We start from the raw sequence: 19,124 nt of genomic DNA, 5'->3' as shown, positions 1-19,124 counted from the left end.
AGCTGAAGATCTGAGCTGTCCCCTCTGAAACAAGGTTCCTCAAGGAAGCTCCTGGTAATATATTGAAATATGTGCTGGGTTCTTCCTCAAGTGGTGGCTTTAGTTCCAAGTGCCCAGAAGAAGGGGTTCCCTTTCCTCCTGAAGGAACAGCCTCTCAGCAGCCTGGTGCTGCCACAGGTGACACAGAAATCCCCTCACCTTGGTTTCAGCTGGATGGTTTCATCTGTGGAGTACTTGGTTAAAGTCTAAAGTGATTTTACTGGATATTATTTTCCTGAGCAAACCCCACAGCCAGCCCAGCCTGGAGCCCCATTTTGGGCAGGGATGAGCAGGGTCTGGAGCCCCATTTTGGGCAGGGATGAGCAGGGTCTGGAGCCCCATTTTGGGCAGGGATGAGCAGGCTGTGGTGTCTCCAGAGCTCCTCTGAGCACACAAACACCCTGATGCTGCCAGCACATCCAGGTGGGTTTTTTTTTTTGTGTTTTCACACCAAAGTTTCAGAGGACAGAAAGCAGGGGAGTTCCTGGCTGTGCCACTGGCCATGTTTTCCTGGAGGCAGCTGCCTTGGGGCATGTGTTGAGCAGGAATTTTTTGCAGCATTTCTCAAGGCTTTTTTTCAGTGCCAGTTTTCCAGTGAACAGTTTGGATTGTTCCTCTCTGGTCTGCAGCCATGTGAGCAGGTGTGGGAGCAGAAATCCACAGGATGGAATGGTCAAGGTGGTTTGGTGACAGCCAAAGAGGAGGCACAAGCAGCATTTAAAGAGAGATCCAGCTGGCTGGAACCCAAATGTGTCTCCAAACTGCACAGAGAATTGTGGCTCAGCAATGCCTGTGAGTGGAAGAAGGGAATGGAATGAGAAAGGAGCAGAAATGAGTTCAAAAGCTGATATTTGCCACAGTGTTTGAAGCTGTCATTTCTGTAATTTGTAGAACAATGCAGATTTTTGCTGTCCTTTGACCTCATCCACACAATTCAGGTGCTCTGCAGGTTTTGATGAAGTGCCTGAGAGTAAACTCTTTGCACTGGGGACTTGAGAAGTAAGGGCAGTGTAAATTAGATAACTCCTGTACACTGGATATTGAAAGCCTTTCCTTGTGAAGTGGCAGATTTCTGTGGCAGGCTCTTTGCTAATGCTTTTACCTAATGACAGAATTTGAGCTCTCCCCAATATCTCCAATGTCCATCAGTATCCAAGTACTGAAGTTTCCCCTTCCAGCTTTTCACTCCTGCAGGAAAGCACAACTGACTGAGCTGTCTCTGGAAATGTCTGGACCAAAACATCCTGGTTTTGGTACCTTTTGGAAGTGTCTCAGCTGGAAAAGTGCCCCTGAATCCCCCTGTGCTGTCTGTGCAGTCTGATGGGATCCTGAGCTGGGCTCCAGCTTCTCCTGGCTCTGTCCTGTCCACCTTGCACAAATTCCACAGAGAAAATAAAATATATTCCAGCTCAGTCCGTTGTTTTCAGAATAAGACAATCTGTGAATTTTTATTTAGAATTTGGAGATCAGAAAGGCAGAAGGGTGACTTAACCCCCTTCCCTGCCCCCCTGAAGTCCTGGCAGGGCTTTGGATTTGTAGCCACAGGGAAACCTGCAGGCCCTGCTGCCTCTGCAATGTTCTTTTTGTGGTTTTCTTTTCCTCTAAGCCCTCTGTAGAGGTTTTCATGTGGCTGTTGAACAGCAGATAGATGATAAATAAAAGAAAGCATTGAGAGGAATGAAAATCACAGGCTAGGTACTCATTTGTTCAGATTATTGTTTGCATGGATGCAAAAAATGAACCTTTAAATACTGGAAATTTAAGATCAACACTTAATAGAATAGCTTGTCTATTTTCTTAAAATGAATTCTACAGTATTATTGACTACCTGACAAACAGTGATGAATGCAGTCCCTGTGCTGCTTTCTGTTCAGGGTAAAGGCAATTAAGCACTATTATATGTTAGAATTTACCATTGCTCTGTGTGGGGATTCATTTGTGCACATTGAAATGAAAGCAGAAACGATCAACAAACATCAGTGTAATGATGTGTTCCCACCTTGATAAGGAAATTATGCCTTGTCTCTAATGGGCTCTGGGAATTTCAGGGAGCTGTTTGCCTGTGAATGATCCCACTCAGAGGATGTGAAAGCAGTGCACTCATCTCCTCACACATCCTCAGCCATCACCTGCAGCTCTGAATTAACTTATAAGGCACAAACAAAACGTCTCAAGTCTTTTACAAGCTTAATTTTTAAGTTTAAATGTCAAGAATGAAATCATCTGACTTAATAACATTGTGGGTGTGTGTGACAAGGCACCTTTCACAAAGAGCATGGAAAACAAGCTCTCAAACTGTGCCATTCCCATTCTGTGGAAGTGACAAAAAGAGTGCATCCTGCTTTTTCAGTTGTTTACAGGAACCCACCACAGCCTTTCCATTTGCTGTAAACACTTGGAACAAGCGTTGGGAGCAGTGCAGAAAGTCATAATGGAGCTTGTTGGAGCTGAATTGGAGTTGGAATAACTTGGAATTGCTTTTAAAGTGCTAAAACTTTGTAAAAGGGGTTTTAAGGAATGGAATATCTCTACTGAAGTTTTGTTGGTAGTTTTATTTTTATTAACAATACACAGTGCTTCATTATTAAGCTTAAAACCTTCTACTATCCTGCTAAGCATATTTCTTTTCTGCAGTCTCAAGGTCTATCTGAGCCAAGCCTAAAACTCAAGCTATTGTTTCATGTCCTTGCTTGCTGTACCTTTTCTACTTCCAGACTTTGCAGCTGTAGCTGGCTCTAAGTTTTCTGTTCTTTCAGTTTCTGCTTTTACAGCTTTCTGGAAGTCTTCTTACCTTTACTGTTTCCCACATTAAGTCATTGGGTCCTATTTGAAAATTCACCAGTATTTTTTTCACGAGCTTCTATTGGAATGTTCTCATCTCTGGACAAATCTGGAGTCACTAAACGTAAGCCAGGCTCAGGCATCACTTTCTCAAGGCTCCATCAGTGCATTTAAAAGTCCCAGTTGTAGTGAATACTTGCTGGTCTCTTCTCCCAGAGTCTGAACTGGGGGTACCTGTGCTAAGCCTCACCTGGAGAACGGTGCAGATTTTTCTGTTGTGAGACCTTGCCTTGATGTTTGTTCAGGTGAAGCTTTCTGCTGTTTTTCTTGGCTTTTCAAGTTGCTGTTATTGTTTGAGAAATTGGGATAAAACTACTACAGTGCTTCAGCATTTCTGTAATTCCCTCCAGCAGTTAGCAGTGATGTCAGTGTAATTTTCCCAGCTTAGAGTTACACTCAGTGAAATGATAAAATCAACCTGTGTTAGAATGTTTAGCTGTGAGTGAAAAAGTGGAGACAAATTTTCCCACTCTGTGAACATTTCATACCATGTTACTTCATAAAATGTTTAGTGGAGTCTCCTCTTTGTCTTAGTCTGAATTATCTAAAACTGTGTATGGCCTGAGAAATTGAACGTATCTGTAATGGTGTCAGTTTATGCATTTTACAGCCAATCTTTATTCTCTTAGCACCTAAAACAGGGACTAATTTCATCCAGGAACGGCCTTTTAACCTTCCACTGATTGCCAAGAAAGGAGATGGGCAGGTTCAATGCTTCCAACATGGAAATTTCCATGTATAATATCCCAAACATAGCAGTCTCTGTTTCAGGTTAAAAACCTCCAAGCCACCACTGTGGCAATGTTCCTCACTTGGGGTCACCAATTGTGGGGGTGGTCACAGGGTCCCAGGACGAGGGAAGAGATGAGAATCCTGACTCCATGTTTCAGAAGGCTGACTTATTATTTTATGATATATATTATATTAAAAGAAAATTATATATTAAAACTATACGGAAAGAATAGAAGAAAGGATTTCATCAGAAGGCAGGAAAAAGGAAAGGAAAGGAAATTTCAAGGAAAGGAAATTTCAAGGGAATTTCAAGGAAAGGAAAAAGGAAAGGAAATTTCAAGGAAAGGAAAGGAAATGAAATAGGAAAGGAGAAGGAAGGGGAAAGGGAAAGGAAAAAGGAAAGGAAAGGAAAGGAAAGGAAAGGAAAGGAAAGGAAAGGAAAGGAAAGGAAAGGAAAGGAAAGGAAAGGAAAGGAAAGGAAAGGAAAGGAAAGGAAAGGAAAGGAAAGGAAAGGAAAGGAAAGGAAAGGAAAGGGAAAGAAAATCTTGTGACTGACCGAGACAGTCCGAGCCAGCTGACTGTGATTGGCCATTAATTAGAAACAACCACATGAGACCAATCACAGATGCACCTGTTGCATTCCACAGCAGCAGATAATCATTGTTTACATTTCATTTCTGAGGCCTCTCAGCTTCTTAGGAGAAAAGATCCTAGCAAAAGGATTTTTCATAAAAGATGTCTGTGCCACACCACTAACGGGCAGGTTCCCAACCCCTCAGAGCAGCTCAGATAATTGTGACAATGAGGATGCAGCAGGAAAAGCTTCAGTGGCCCCAGGAAAGGCCAAGTGCTCTCAGCAGAACTGGCACAGTCTGTGCTGATGTTGCCATGGGATCACCATGTCCCTGCTGCTGCCATGAGCAGGAGCAGCAGTGAGGTTTGAGTGAGGATTGCTGGCTTTGTGTAGGAAATGCAGCTCTTGATGGTGGCCCAACTTCTACATCCTTACAGTGAGCAGGACAGGCTCCCAGCACAGAGAAATATCCTGTCCCCAGTCCCTGCCCCTGCACAGGAGTCTCTGCCACAGCATGGGGCTGCCTGCTAAGCCCTGAGGAGGGAATTGTCCTGAGGGGCTGTGCTGGAGCCCATCTGGGGCTGCAGAGGGTCTGTGGGCAGCTTGTGCAGCACAAACCTTGTACAGCCTGTGAGCACTGAGGTGTTTCCAGGCACTGAGATGTGCTTGTCCTGTCAGCTCTGCTCTCCTGGCTCTCTGGTCAGCAGGACCCAGTGCCAGGAGCTGCAAGGTCCAGGCTGGGGCTCTGGGGTCACTGCCCACCAGAGCTGCCTTCCGTGGGGAGAGGATTGTTTGGGAATTCATTGCTCCAGGTAGCAGTGATCCATCAAAATCACTTCACAAACTGAAGTGACTGCTCAGGTGGGGACTGTTGATTTATTGTAAAAGGAAAGGAATCTTAAATTTCAATATCTATGTAAAGAAGCCTCTGAGTATCATCCATGTTTGATCTCTGAGCTCAGCTGTTTCCATGAGTGGAATGTTATTGCTTTTGTAATGGCAGAGTACTATAAAATTGGGCTCTTGATGGATGAGCATCCAAAAGGATGCTCTTCCCCCAGCTCTGCACCTACTGAATATCAACTTCAGTGTTGTGTTGGTGTACAGAGTGGAAGGCATTGAATTTCTTACACATGCTAAGAGCTGACCCCTGAGAAGGCAAAGCTGTTTAAGCAATTAATGATTGAGTGCCAGATAAATGTTATCATCATCTCATTGGCTTGTGCCAGTACCGCTCATTGGGTGTTGTTTAAATTTCACTGGCAGCTCAAGCACAGCTAAAAATAAATTCATTTGTTTATAGACTTCTTTGACAACAGCCAAATAAACCCACACTGTGTTGTTTTGAGCAGGAGGCACAGAGCCAGCTGAGTGCTCCCTTGGAGTGTGCCTGGTGGGTGCCTGGGGTTGGTTCTACAGCTGCTTTTCCCCTCCCAGCCCTGTTTTATTTCCATGGAAAGCTTTTCCAGGGCAGTGTGCTCCTGCTGAAGTGCAGGTGTGAGTCTGCAGTGTGAGCAGCAGCCCCTGCTTTGTGCTCATGGGCAGAGCACAGAGAGACTGAGAAGTGGCAGCAGGGGAGCTGTCAGTGCTCGGGGCTGGAGCTGCAGGGCACAGAGGGATCCCGAGTCCTTGAGGGCATGTCCATAAATCAGAGGGAACTTGGGCAAGTCCAGCAGTGCTCCAGAGGTCACCTGGGCCTCCTGGCAGGGGAGCAGAGAGAAGCTTCACGTTATTCCAGCTCAAGGACAGGAGGAGGTGAAGGAAGATAAGGAGGAGGACAAATGACATCAGCTGTGCTATCTCCAGTTGTGAGATACTGGGGTTTGGATGTCCTGGAGCTGCAGAGCTCTGGAATGAACAAATGCTGCTTGTAACAAGGGGAAATGCTGAGACAGAGTGTCTTGGCAGTAAAAATAATTCTGAGAAGGTTGCAGTGGGTATAGCCTGACTTGCTGTAGGAACTGGGCATCTCTCTGGGGATGTGTCAGGAAAATTAATCCACAAAAACCAGAGGTTTATGTCCAAAAAGGAGTCAGATGAGTCCTTTTACTTTATTTGAATAAAGGGAGAGACCATGGGGCACTCCCCTGGGGTCTGTCAAATTTTTGGAGGACGCAGCCTCCTTTTTACCCCAATTTCCCATTTCCCTTCTCTCTTTCCCCATGGCTGAGGTACTTGAGAGGTTCAGACTTCCCAGAACACCTGACACCAGAGATTTCCCTCTAATGTATAAATCTCCCTTTTAATTTTTAATTTTTATGGACTTTAGGGTTTTTCCCCATTGTTCCTTTCATCTTTCAATGTCCAGTTTCATTTATCAGCCAACCTAGAGTTTGTTTGTAAAGACAAATCCATCCTTGCTCTCAGATGTGTGGAGAAGCTCCTGCCCAAGCTGAGAGCTGCTCAGCCCTGCCCTCTGCTCTCTGTGCCAGGACAGCAAACAGAGCTGCAGCCTCTCTCCTGGGGGAGCCAGGGCTTGGGCACTCTCAGCTGGGTTCTGTCACAGACACATTTTATGAAAAATCCTTTCCTTAGGGTTTTTCCTCCTGAGAAGCTGAGAGGCCTCAGGAACAAAATGTAACCAATGGTTATCTGCTGCTGTGGAATGCAACAGGTGCATCTGTGATTGGTCTCATGTGGTTGTTTCTAATTAATGGCCAATCACAGTCCAGCTGGCTCGACAGAGAGTCCCAGACACAAGCTTTTGTTATCATTCTTTCCTATTCTATTCTTAGCCAGCCTTCTGATGAAATCCTTTTTTCTATTCTTTTAGCATAGTTATAATATATCATAAAATAATAAATCAAGCCTTCTGAAACATGGAGTCAGATCCTCGTCTCTTCCCTCAACCTGAGACCCCTGTGAACACCTCACAGGGTTCCTGGAGCTGTGCTGGAACAGATGGGCCAAAATGCAGTGAATCAGCTTGGTGAGATAATGCCCAAAGGAGCCACAGAATCCCGTCTGGTCTGGGCTGGGAGGAGCTCAAAGCCCACCCAGTGCCACCCCTGCCATGGCAGGGACACCTTCCCCTGGCCCAGGTGCTCCCAGCCCTGCCCAGCCTGGCCTGGGACACCCCAGGGATCCAGGGCAGCCATCCTGGGCAACCTGGTGTTCTGCTTTTTTTAAATAGGAGGAATGTAAAAGGTTATGAGGTGGTTTTGAGCAGAGAGAACTCACCTCAGAGGTCCAGAACTGTGAATGTTCTCTTGCTAGGGGCCAGGGGCCAGTGGAGATGGACAGGATCTGCCTTCACTCAAGGTGGTGGTGCCACCAAAAAGCAAGAGTGAAATATATTACTGAAAACAGTGACACCTGTTTTTTTTTTTTTTTTTTTTTTTTTCTGAGGATTTTAAAAAACCCCAAACAAACAATAAAACACCAAAAACTCTCACTCAACAGCAAAACCTTTGAAGACTCATTGGTTGTATCCAGGTCAGTGTGAGCTGCTGGAGAGTGCTTTGACCTAAAGGACAAAAATAAGATGTGGCAATGTCAAGAGGCAATTGAAAATACCAAACTGTGAATTGAGGGAAAACCAGGTAGAGCTGATTGTGCAGGAATCTCTCAGGGAATGTTTGAGTAACACTTACGGGGGATAAAGAAGGTATTTGAAGTAAAGCTTCTAAAAGCTGAACGGATTAGTGGTTAAAACTCTCCCTGAAAGTTGGGATGGTACTGAAGGTTGTGTTTGGGGACTGATTTTAAGAAAGGAAAAAAGCCACCCCACAAACCATGTTAAACACTGCCTCTCCCCACTCAGCCCCTAAAAAAATAGTCAAAAAACCTGACTGAAACAAATCCCAAAAATCAAACAAAGCAAACAAAAAAACCCCTCCAAACCCCTTCTAAGGCATTTTTCAGAAGTGAAGAGCTGGGCTGTGTTGCTCCATTCAGTGCCAAGATAATTTTGAAAACCTGTAACCTCCAGATTCTCAAAGGAAGGACATTTTCTATGGGGGTGGCTGTGCCAGTAACCACTGCAGGTTGTGGGACAGATGGAAGCTGACTAATAGCAAGAAAACCATTAGCTGTAAGTACAGCCATTATAATTGAAACTGAAGCCTCCAGGCATCCAGAGAAGCCAAGAATCCTGACTATGGCATTGTCTGGGTGTTTTTGTAGCTTCTGCATGCAGACTTAATAGTTACAAATTACAGTGTTTCTACAGATTTAACTGAGAGTTGAAATAAAACAAGTTGAAGACTTAAATCCCATTCTTTATGCAGTCTGTCTGGTGAGTTACAGCAGTAGAACACACACTTGGTTTTGTCTTAATCTCTTCAGGTTTTCTAATTTAGTCTTAATTGGAGGAAAGAGTTACATCAATGGCTGCAGAACTCCTGTGGCATTTGGAGTTCCCAAGGGGCTCAGGTTGGCTCAGGGGCAGATGAACACAGTCATCTGAGTGATTGGACTCAAACATCCTTTAGGAAGGGATTCCTGGCTGTGAGGGTGGGCAGGCCCTGGCACAGGTGCCCAGAGCAGCTGTGGCTGCCCCTGGATCCCTGGCAGTGCCCCAGGCCAGGCTGGACAGGGCTGGGAGCACCTGGGACAGTGGGAGGTGTCCCTGCCATGGCAGGGGTGGGACTGGGATGGGATTTAAAATCCTGTCTCGCCCAAAGCATTCTGGGGTTCTGTGATGCACCAGGAATGATCTGTGGAGCCCAGCAGCTCCTGTCCTGAGTGGGGACAGGGCCCTTCCCAGCACAGGGCACAGCCAGCCCAAGGACAGGTTTACAACTCCAAATGTTTCTGGTTCTCTTCATGTCTGGCACCATCCTGAGCCCTGCCAGTGCAGGCAGTGAGGTTAATCCAGAGCGTGACTTTGTTGAGGCTTTAGTACTTTTCTTACATCTTTGTGTTCCATTTAGTTTGTTCTCTAGAAGCACCAGCAATTTTTTCCAGAAAATATCTTTGCTGTTTTAATGGCAAATCACTCAGACTTCTCAAAAATCTGTGTGTGGAATTTAAGGAGCAGATGCCCCTGGAAACAGGACCTGGGTGTACAATTTTCATTTTACCCTGAAAATTTCATCCATACAGTGCCTCAGTTGAAATTGCATAGGGAGGTTTCCAGGGCTGGGTTTTGTAATTATTGTTGGGTCAGTGGATGAATTCCTGGGGTGGAGGGTTGATGGCAGCTGTCCCCATCAGTGTCACTGTTTGTTCTTTCTCCTCATGGAATAAACATAGATCTTGTCTCATATGAAAGATCAGGGGAGAGCTGGAATGGTCTCAAAGCCTGAGGATTAAGGACATAAATTTCATGTGCAGAAAATGTCTCGTTCTTGTTGGAGGCTCTTGGCCTTTAACTCTCTGATCCTGCCTGTATCCAAAGTACATTTTGACAAAAACCCTCTGCAGGCAGAGGATTTTATTAAGGAACATAGAAACACTCGATACAAATGAAAGATGAAACTTGATTCGATAATTTTCTAAATGTTTATGGCTGATGATTGCATGTTGAGAGGCTGAATTGATGATAAAGTGTTCTGCTGTGAGTATCCTCATAGTCTGAGAACCATTTAGCTGCTGTTGGAGGCAGGAGGGATCTCTAAAAGGGACCATAACTGGAGCCATGATTGTTGGAAAGCCTCACTTTTTCTGAATGTAAGATAAAAGGATAAGCTTCTTGTTTAAATCCCATTTTAAGAGAGATTTTTCTTTCTTTGTAAAGCCTTACCTGGAAATGGAAAGAGGTCTGAAATAATCCTGTGCTGTGGCTTTCCACTTCTGCTCACCCTTCATTCAAGCTGAAATAATGCCTTCTGTATTCAATATTCCACATTCAGTACAGGTGATTGCCACAGGCTAATGCTGCTTAATCCTGCCTTGTCCTTCTGCAGAAATTAAGTGGTGACAGGAATGTTGGGGAGAGATTTCTGATGTGCAGTTAGATATGAAAAATTTCCTGTGCAGCTCCTCAGTAATTGTAGGGTTAAACTGCAGTTCTCTCCCTCACTGTTAAAAAGCCACTCCACACCTCAGTTAATGAACTGAGCTGGAAAGGCACATTTAAAGGAATTTTCGTTGGGAAGTTGCTCTTCCCTGAGCTGGGGTAGGGACAGACAAGGCTGCAGGTCAAAGGTGCAGAAATAACTGGATTGGAAAGTTTCAGCTGCAGGGGAAAATAAGGAATTGACTCACTTGTAAAATGATAAATGGAGTAAGAATGAGGTGTTTTTCCAACAGAATTGAGGCAGCCTTTCAGTTTTCTGAATTTTTTTTTTCTTAAAAGCTGTTCCAAATTATAAACAATTGAAGGAGAGATGGAGCAAGGAAAAGAGGTAAAATGGTTTTGAGAGCTCATAAACCAAGGAGATTTTTTTTTCGTATTTTACCACTTGAGATTCAGGTCTTTATTCTGGTGCTGACTTTAAGATCACCCCTTGCTTGTCAAAGCGAAATATTTTCTTCCCTTCCATATGGCCCTTTGGCAGGGCTCTCACTTAGATCATCAATTGGCTGCTCTGTGCAGCCTAATGGCTTCAGCTCGTGAGACAGGAGCTTGGGGAGGCTGCTGTGATGGGAGAAGCACAGTGCAGGGATGGGAGAGACTGAGCAAGTCAGGTGGGGACAGGAGCTGAGAGAGGCACGGGCTGCAGGGATGGGAGAGAGGCACAGGCTGCAGGGATGGGAGAGACAGGAGCTGAGAGAGGAACAGGCTGCAGGGATGGATGGGACAGGAGCTGAGAGAGGCACGGGCTGCAGGGATGGGTGAGAGGCACAGGCTGCAGGGATGGGCTGTCCTGGAGCCCTTCATTCCCCCAGACCCTCCACATCCCAAAGTCCTCATCTGCTGCAGGAGGGGAGCAAAGCATTCACCTGTGTGTTCTGCTGGGCTGCGTTTCCATCCCATGGAATGCCAGTGACCACAATCCCATTTTCTGTGCTCCTGCAGGGGTTGTGCTGAGGGCAGAGCAGGGCAGAGCTGGCCAGAATCGGTGACAGTGTTGTGACACGTGCCAGGCCCCTCGGGGCAGAGCAGCTGCTGGGCTCTGCTCCACCACCCAGAGGTGACACCAAACACTCTGGGCAGACCCCAGCTCTGTCCCAGCCTGTCTGTGCTTGGAGCACAGCAGCTTTGGGCTGCCCCAGGTGCCAGGGCAGTGGCACCTCCCTGCCCTGCTCACAGGGCCAGCAGCACTCCTCTGCTCAGGCACAGAGCCCCGAGTTTCCCGTGGGTTCAGCAGTTTGTGGGGCTGTTCTGCTCTGGAGGCAGCTCCAGGCTGCCCAGGTGGGGCCCCTGTGCTGCTGGGGAGCTGCTCTGCCCTGCCCAGCACACAGATGGTCCCAACAGCACTGCCTGCTCTGCAGCCTGGCTCTTCCTCCAAACCATTTCCAGGCATGAGGAGAGCCCAGGTTGCTGAAAAAGCCCTGCTGGCTGCAGGTGGGGTGGGCAGGGCTCTGTTCCACTGGGAGCATATGGCACAGAGCTGGGCAGGGACATCAGGCTGGGCTCCTGCAAATCCCTCCTCAGAGATCTCTGAGAGTTTGGAAGGGACATTTCTTGGACAGCAGTGGCTGAAAGCAGTCCAGGAATGGATACAACAAGCTTGTTATGGAGCCCATATGCCAGGAGCTGCATTTCCATGCTATTTATCACAGGATCACAGGATGGCTCAAGTTGGAAGGGACCACTGGAGGTCATCCAGGCCAAGCTCCCTGCTCAGGCAGGGCTCCCTGGAGCCCAGGATTGTGTCCAGATGGCCAGGCTGGAGTGGAAAATGCAGTGAGTTATCTGTGGGAGATAAGTGGCTGCTGCCTCTCATGGGCTGGGGCCAAACACAACAGAAATGGGATCTGTGGCTCTTTTCAGTGTTCCTGTCCAGGATCACAGTTGGAATTCACTTTAAAGGGTAAAAAAACAAACAAACAAAAAACGACTATTTTCTCACCTGTGTGACAGCTTTGTAGTCACTGCTACACGAGCAGCGCATTCCCAGAGCTGGGATGGGGGATTCTGCTGGGGCTGGAGGTGCTCTGCACAAATAGGAGTGCACACAGTCTGCACAGAGCACATCTGTGTTAAAAAAGGGCATCTGCAATATCAACTGTCACTTAAGATGGCTAAAAAGTTCATTTTCTTAATGGGAGTTGGAGAAAATAAGGACAAAAAGAATGTGATTAATGATGTTCAGGGTGAAATACTGTGCTGTCTCATTGAACATGGTTAATTGGTGGTTGCAGGTCTAAAATCCAGTCAATTTAGCAAAGAGGTTCTTTTTCAGCAGTCAGTCTTGTGCTGTGCTGTAACCCAGAGCTCACAGCACAGCCTCCTCCCCAGCCCAGCAGAGCTCCTGGGGCCACACCTGGGAATTGTCTGGTTTTGGGGGAGCCCTTCCAGCAGTACCTGTGGTTATCCACAGTACACAGCAGGAGCTGGGCACATCCCCTCTGCCTTTTGTTCAAAATGGTGCCTGGAAATGCTTCTTACATAAGTGCCCTTGGATTCTGCAGTGGGTGATTCACAGGTTTAGCTCACATTAACTCTCTGCATGATGCCATCCATGTGGGAGGTGCTGTCCTTTCATGCTTGAGCTGCCACAAGATCATGGGCCAAGCAGCAGCCCAAATTTAGCTTGTTTGTATTGCTGATGTGACTTTTAAATCTGTTTGGGGCTTGATGGAAACTTCTTTTTCAGCTTGGGGGTGGGAAAATCACATCTACACTGCTCTCTGCACTCAGAATGTATTTATGGGGTTTTGGAGGGTGGGAGCAGTGGACTGGTGCCCAGTGAGCTGAAATGTGTGGAACACTGAGACAAATGAACCAGAAGGCTTTTGATACATTCATCATGACATCCAGCCAGTGTTTAAAAACATGGAATAAGATCAGAGATACAGGTTTTTTGTATCTTGAAGTTACCAAAAGTCCTGGGACCTTAGTGTGAGGTTGGTACCATTATAGCTTGGTTGGAATTTTGTGGGAGGCTGTGGTGAGTTTGTTTAATTGGGTTGATGAAAAGGTGTTCACCCTGTTGTGCATAATGACTGAATCTTGCTGAAGGGACTTAATTAGTGGTGAAATTCATAGTTTTTCTCATCCTGACACTCAGCTTGTTAAAATGCTACTGACTGGGCAGTTCTTACTAGGTTTTTTACCACTTCTTTCAAGACTTCAGCCAGGTAGAATCTTTTGACTACACCCAGCACACAAAGCCTTGCTGACCACAGCAGGTCTTGGGAAGGAGAATTGTCGGGGAAGATGAAACAGGAAAGCCTTATAAATATGATTGTCTGGCAAAAGATTTTGAGAATATGGAAACTATAAGTGAGATTGAAATGAAAGCAAGCTTTGAGATCCCTCAGTTACTGAACAACTGGAAAACAATGGTATGGCTGGCTGAAGGCAATCCCCTTTTGATGGAACAACACCCTCTGCTTGCAGACAGGCCCAAGGGTCAGAGCAGGCCCTACAGCTTGGCAGAAGGGGCCCAAAGAGGAGTTTTTAGGGTTTAAAGTGTAACACAGTATGGTGATGTAGTGATTCTTATAGGCTGTATGTAAATGCTGTATGATTTGTATATTGTACTGGATTGGTTAGTGAGAATTAGAATATTCAACATAGAAGAAGATTTATTGTATTGTAACGGGAACCTCGCTCTCTTACCCTTTTACTCACTTGCCTCCCTTACTCTCTTACCCTCTCATTCTCTCTGCCCCTCTCTTCTCTCAGCCTGCTCTGAGCTGTGCTGGCAGCTCCCAGCAGGGCCCTGCACCCAGGCCCTTTGCAATGAACCCCAAGTTCCTGACCTGGCTGCAGAGATCTCTGCTCTCTGTGTGTCCTGACCGTCCCAACCCCCAGTGCTCCTGAACAGAACCTGCACTGCTGTGTGTGTGGGGTGTGCGCTGGGTGGGACAGCCTTGGAGCAGCCTGGTCTGCTGGGAGCTGTCCCTGCCCACAGCAGATGGGCTTTAAAGTCCCTTCCACCTCCATTCCCAGTTTATACATTGCTGGCAGTGCTCTGGTGCTCATCCAGACCCTTTAAGCAGGGGTGTAATATTGTAAAATCAGGTGACCCCAACTCTGGGAATGATTGGCATCTGGCTCCAAGGCTTTGGAATGCTGAACACTCTCTTTATTAAAGCTATACTACATTACATTACAACTATATTAGAGAGATACTATACTAGACTATATCATGCTTACTTCTAACTAACTACTGAAAACTCAGTAGTTTTCAGTCAGCCAACAGTCCCAACACACACACACGTGGATCCAACTGGTCAGTGAATCAAAACACCATCCCCAGAATCCAATCAAGCCATCCCTTCAGGTAAATAACATTCCAGCACATTCCACGTGTTCAGAACAACAGGAGCAGCAAATGAGATAAGAATTGTTTTTTCATTCTCTGAGGTTCCTCGCTGCAATTCCCAGGAAACATCCTTGGGAAGTTGTGCCTTGCTTTTCTCTGTGAACAGAAATGCAGCCACAGTGTGAGGGCAGGACAGTGGCTGAGCTGGGAGGTTTTATCCCAGCTGGACTCTGTTCCTGAGGCTGCTCTTCCCAGACTCCTGGGAGGAGAGTGTTGCTTTCCTTGGCAGAGCTTTGCACATCTGCTGGGATCCACGGGGGCACAGAGCATCATTCACACCCAGCAGGCTCAAATAACAATCCTGGAAAGCTCTAATAGCCTTTAGATGGGGTTGGAGGTTTCCTGGCAACATCTGCCTGGGTTTGAAATGCTGCTCAGAACATTCACCTGCAGGAGCCTCACACTGTTCCCTGCTCCTCATACCAGGAGAATCATTTCTGTGGCTATCAGTGAATTCTCTCTGGAGCTCTCTCCCTTGAAGTTAATCAGTTCCTCTGCATTACAGATGCTGGAAGATTTCAAATGCTACAGAAGAACAACCTGTGCTGGGTGCAGTTTTGGTTTTGAGGCATGTTCTGTGCTCCAAGCAAGGCTTAATCAAATGCATTGATCCTTGTAGTGCTGTGTAAAGGTTCAGTTCAATCTTTTCCTTTTGTGAAAATTGGAATTAGAATGCTCTGTAATATGTGGTCAAGGTGTACTCCAAGAGTCTCCTACAGTAGCATCAGTTCCTGTGGCTTGTGAGAAGATGCATTTCAGATGGAGTCTGATTATTCAGTGCATGTTTGATATGCTGTAAGAAACCTTGGCTTTTCCCCAGTTGTTTTTATTCTGATGGGAGTGACAGCTCCAAGGAGGTGAGATCTGAGTGGGATTCCTGCCACAGGGGCGGCTCTGTGAACTATTTAAAGCCCTGTCCACTCGTGGGTTCTCACAGAAAGGTTTCACTTCTGCTTTTGGCTGGTTTTGTACCACATTGTGCACCCCCCAACAGGAATCCTAGACAAACAGAGTTTCAAAACTGTTAATACCACTTGCTGTATTCTTTTACAGGACATTGCCACAATTCACTGCCCAGATAAGCTATCTGCTCAGCTAGGAGCTGTTGCAGGGGTAGTTGTGTATCTCAGTCCATATCACACACCTTGATGGTTCTGAGCAGTGTTTAATTTGGAAAATGATTACTCAAATGAGCAAGAGGAAAGCTGGTCCTGGAGCTGCCTTTGGAAGCAGCTTTACCTTGTGCTGTTCCCCCTCTAAGTGCAGCTTTAGGTGTAAACAACAAATCAGATGCCACAGGGCTTTCAGCTTCTTTATCATGACTCTTGCGGGGGGAATAACGAGAATTTAACATTTCCTGCTGGCATGAGCAGAAATCTTTGGGATGAGGAAAAGCCACTGAAGGAGCTCTGCTGCTGCTGCTGGGGTTTTGAGGTCCTACTGTCACCTCAGTGAAGAGGAAGCCTGGGAATGGGAACCTCTAACATCCCCAGTCTGAAGGGCTTTTCCATCTCGTGCTTTTCCCAACGTTTTCTTTGAAATTGTGTTATTCCTGTAAATGGCTTCCAGTTTTTAGGAGCTGACACTTCCCACCAAGGATGGTTTGTTGGAAAATTGCCAACCAAGTCAGCAACTGGAAGCCAAGATAGTTGGCTTGTTGTTCTCCTGCATGGGGGTTTTATAGGAGGGTAATGGTGACAAAGAGAAATCCTTGTGGTGGTGTGAGTGGAGCTGGTTTCTGAAATATCCATGTTTTGGGTATGGACTGACAGATGGTGATGGCAGTACTTAATTAAACCCAAAAATCATTCAGGATTTTAATGGTCACAGGGGGTTGGCAGCCCTCTGTAAACCTCAAGTGCTGGGGTTTTTTGTTTTTCTTTACAGTTGCTTTTTGGTTCAAGGTTTGTTATGGGGGTACCTGTTCCTCCTGGCATCTGCCTGCAATGAAATTACAGTAATTACTACTGGTAGGAAAGTAATTTCTGCCTCTCTTGGCTGCAACAATCTCAAACAGAATGTGTTTCATTGTATTTCCTACTGAGAATGAAATTCCTGGGGTCAGGAAAAAGGCAAACTTGCACTTCAATAGGAGTGTAATACTGTAATATTTAGTTCCACTCAAAATGAAATCTTGGAAACCATCCAGGGCTGAGGGGAGAAATCTGGGAGAACGTTGTATGACATTTATCTCATCAGTGATACAACTCAGGTATCTACATGGAATCTGTGCTGTTCCAAGTACTACAGCACAGAAGATATTCTATATATTGTGGGCTTTTAAATTCTTTTTTTTTTCCTTTAAAGTCTACCTTGAAATAAATAATGCAAGATACTGCCAGAAGCCTTTTCACCTTTCTCCTTGTCTCAGTGCCAGTATCATTTCTTTTGTGTAGGTCAAAAGGAAAAAAGCCAACCCAGAGCCCAGCACGTGCTTCCTGTGTGAGCAGAAACATTAAATATCGATCCCCAATCCTGCCTCTCAAAGAATGCTCAAAGAAAATCGAATGCTTTATCTCAGGCTATAAGCAGTGGTTTCTTTCAGCTCTGTGTTCATTCAGCTCTGCTCATCAATTACTCATTCCCTGAGCAAAATTGACCAGCTCTGAACAACTCTTCAGAATTTACTCGAGTAAATCTTACCCTTGAAAATGCAAATTTAGCAGCTGAGACATTTCCCAGCTTTTCTGGGAAACCTGAAAATAAAGAGGGGTGGTTGCAGCCTCGTCCTGCGGCCACTGGAGCTGACGGGTGCCGGCTAGCCGCTCCCAGAGTGACCGGTGGAGACCACGAATCCCGCCACTCCCAGGTTCTTGGTGAGAACCCCGAGTAGTGGCTCCGTCTGCGACGTGGTGACGCAGGCGAGAGCAAGACTGCGAAGCACTGAGGCGAAGGAAGGAAGGAGTGGACATGCGTATGGGCGCCAAGGCGCTTTATTGACCCAGGCGGGGCCAGTAACAGCGTCAGGGAAAAACCGTGGGGGAGGCGCTTATAAAGGGGAAGGGCGTGACATGAGAAGACATGAGGGACCAATGAATGGAGCCCAGGGGAGGAGCGAGGGACACAACTGAACCAATAGGAATGGCCCAGGGGAGGGAAAAGGCTCAGGGGACGAATCATATGTTAGGTAAGGGAAGATTGACATAGAAATTTCTAGAAAAGAAAGGGGGTTGGTTACAATGATGGACAGGTAATTGGTGGAAGGAGTGAACCATTATGAGGGAGAACACGGGGGGAACCGAGGGTCAAACCAAATTCTTAACTTCTAAAAATAACCAACTTTACAAAAAACCCTATGTAAAACACACAATGCTACAGGTGGTGGCTCCCCCTTGTTGTCATTATAGTGCAAGGGCTCCATATTGCCGGAGTTTCGTACCTCCTTGATGTTTCTCGTGGGCATCTCCTCTAGGCACTGCCTTTCCCTTGCCCTCACAGCAGCTAACTGACTCCAGTTCCCTCTTAACCAACCAATCCACTCTTTTGTAACGCTCTTCTTATTGGCTACAGCTGTGGCCTGTTAACATCAGGCCTGTTCCCAATCTCTAATAGTTGGCTCAGTTGCAACTCCTTTATGGGGTAAGATTACTTTCTATACTACCTTTATTTTCTTATATTGTATCCCCCTACACCCCCTTGCCTGTTTTCTGGGCTGTGCTGGGAAGTGGTCAGCTGGAGATCCCCCTCACCCCACTGGAAACTGTCCTGGGGCTCCAGGGAGAGCGGGAATGGGCTGCAGAACAGTGATTGGGGTGCCTGGTGCCACCTCAGCGACACTGGCTGGCTCTGAGCACTGGGACACGTTCTCCCTGCTGGATGAGTTTGTTATTCCAGCCCAGAGGAGAGGCAGGGAATGAAGCCGTTAATTGTTGTCTCCTGTATTTGGGAACTTGAAAGCAGAAGCAATTACAGGAACATCTCTCCCAGCGTAAGGTGTGTGCTCTGCCAGATGGAATTTGCTGAGAGCTGAGTGTGGGGAGGTGGCACCTAAACACTGATTCATTAATTTTGTCATTACTCCTGGGAGTGTAGGGCTGAGCTCAGCTTCATGGGGCTTCTGCACTGGGAAAACTGCTTTGAAGTTGTTCTGTCTATTAAACACAACTGGTTTTTCTTTAGTTCCTAAAGAACTTTGGGGAGGCAGCTTTGGGAGTGAGGGAGGAATTGGGCAAATAGTTCTATGTTTTCTTCTGGATTTTTGTTTGGTCCTGAAATTTGAATATTATGTTCCCATTTCTCCTTGGAGATGAAATCCTGTTCAGTGTGAATAATCCTGAATTAAGTTTCTTTGCTTAAAAATATTGGGAAAAGAGGAGAGGTTTGGTTCCATGTTTGATGAAATTATCTCACCTCACACCTGCCCCTCTGTAACTTAAGATATCTTATCCCTCCTTTTTGCACATTTCTGAAATTCACAAAAGCATGAGGTTTTAAAGATTTTAAATTACCTTTATTTGCCAACTTTGGCCCTTTCTGAGTGTCTGATAAAGCTGAGTGTTGGATTCCAGAACTATTTGCTTGTGACCTTTTCAGCAAAAGTGTGAAGAAGAGATGAAGACAAAAATGAAAATGTACAAAATAATCTGCTTCTAGAATAGTGTCAGAGTGTTGCT

At 46.1% G+C, this 19,124-nt stretch overlaps 1 protein-coding gene across 1 annotated transcript in view; it reads left to right on the top strand.

Annotated features, from left to right (window-relative positions):
• IQSEC1 (IQ motif and Sec7 domain ArfGEF 1) overlaps positions 1 to 19,124 on the top strand; it is a 295,721-nt gene that overhangs the window by 39,750 nt on the left and 236,847 nt on the right.

The sequence above is a fragment of the Camarhynchus parvulus genome, chromosome 12, assembly GCF_901933205.1.
Source record: "Camarhynchus parvulus chromosome 12, STF_HiC, whole genome shotgun sequence".
NCBI lineage: Eukaryota > Metazoa > Chordata > Aves > Passeriformes > Thraupidae > Camarhynchus > Camarhynchus parvulus.
This window is presented reverse-complemented; position numbering and strand designations above follow the sequence as displayed.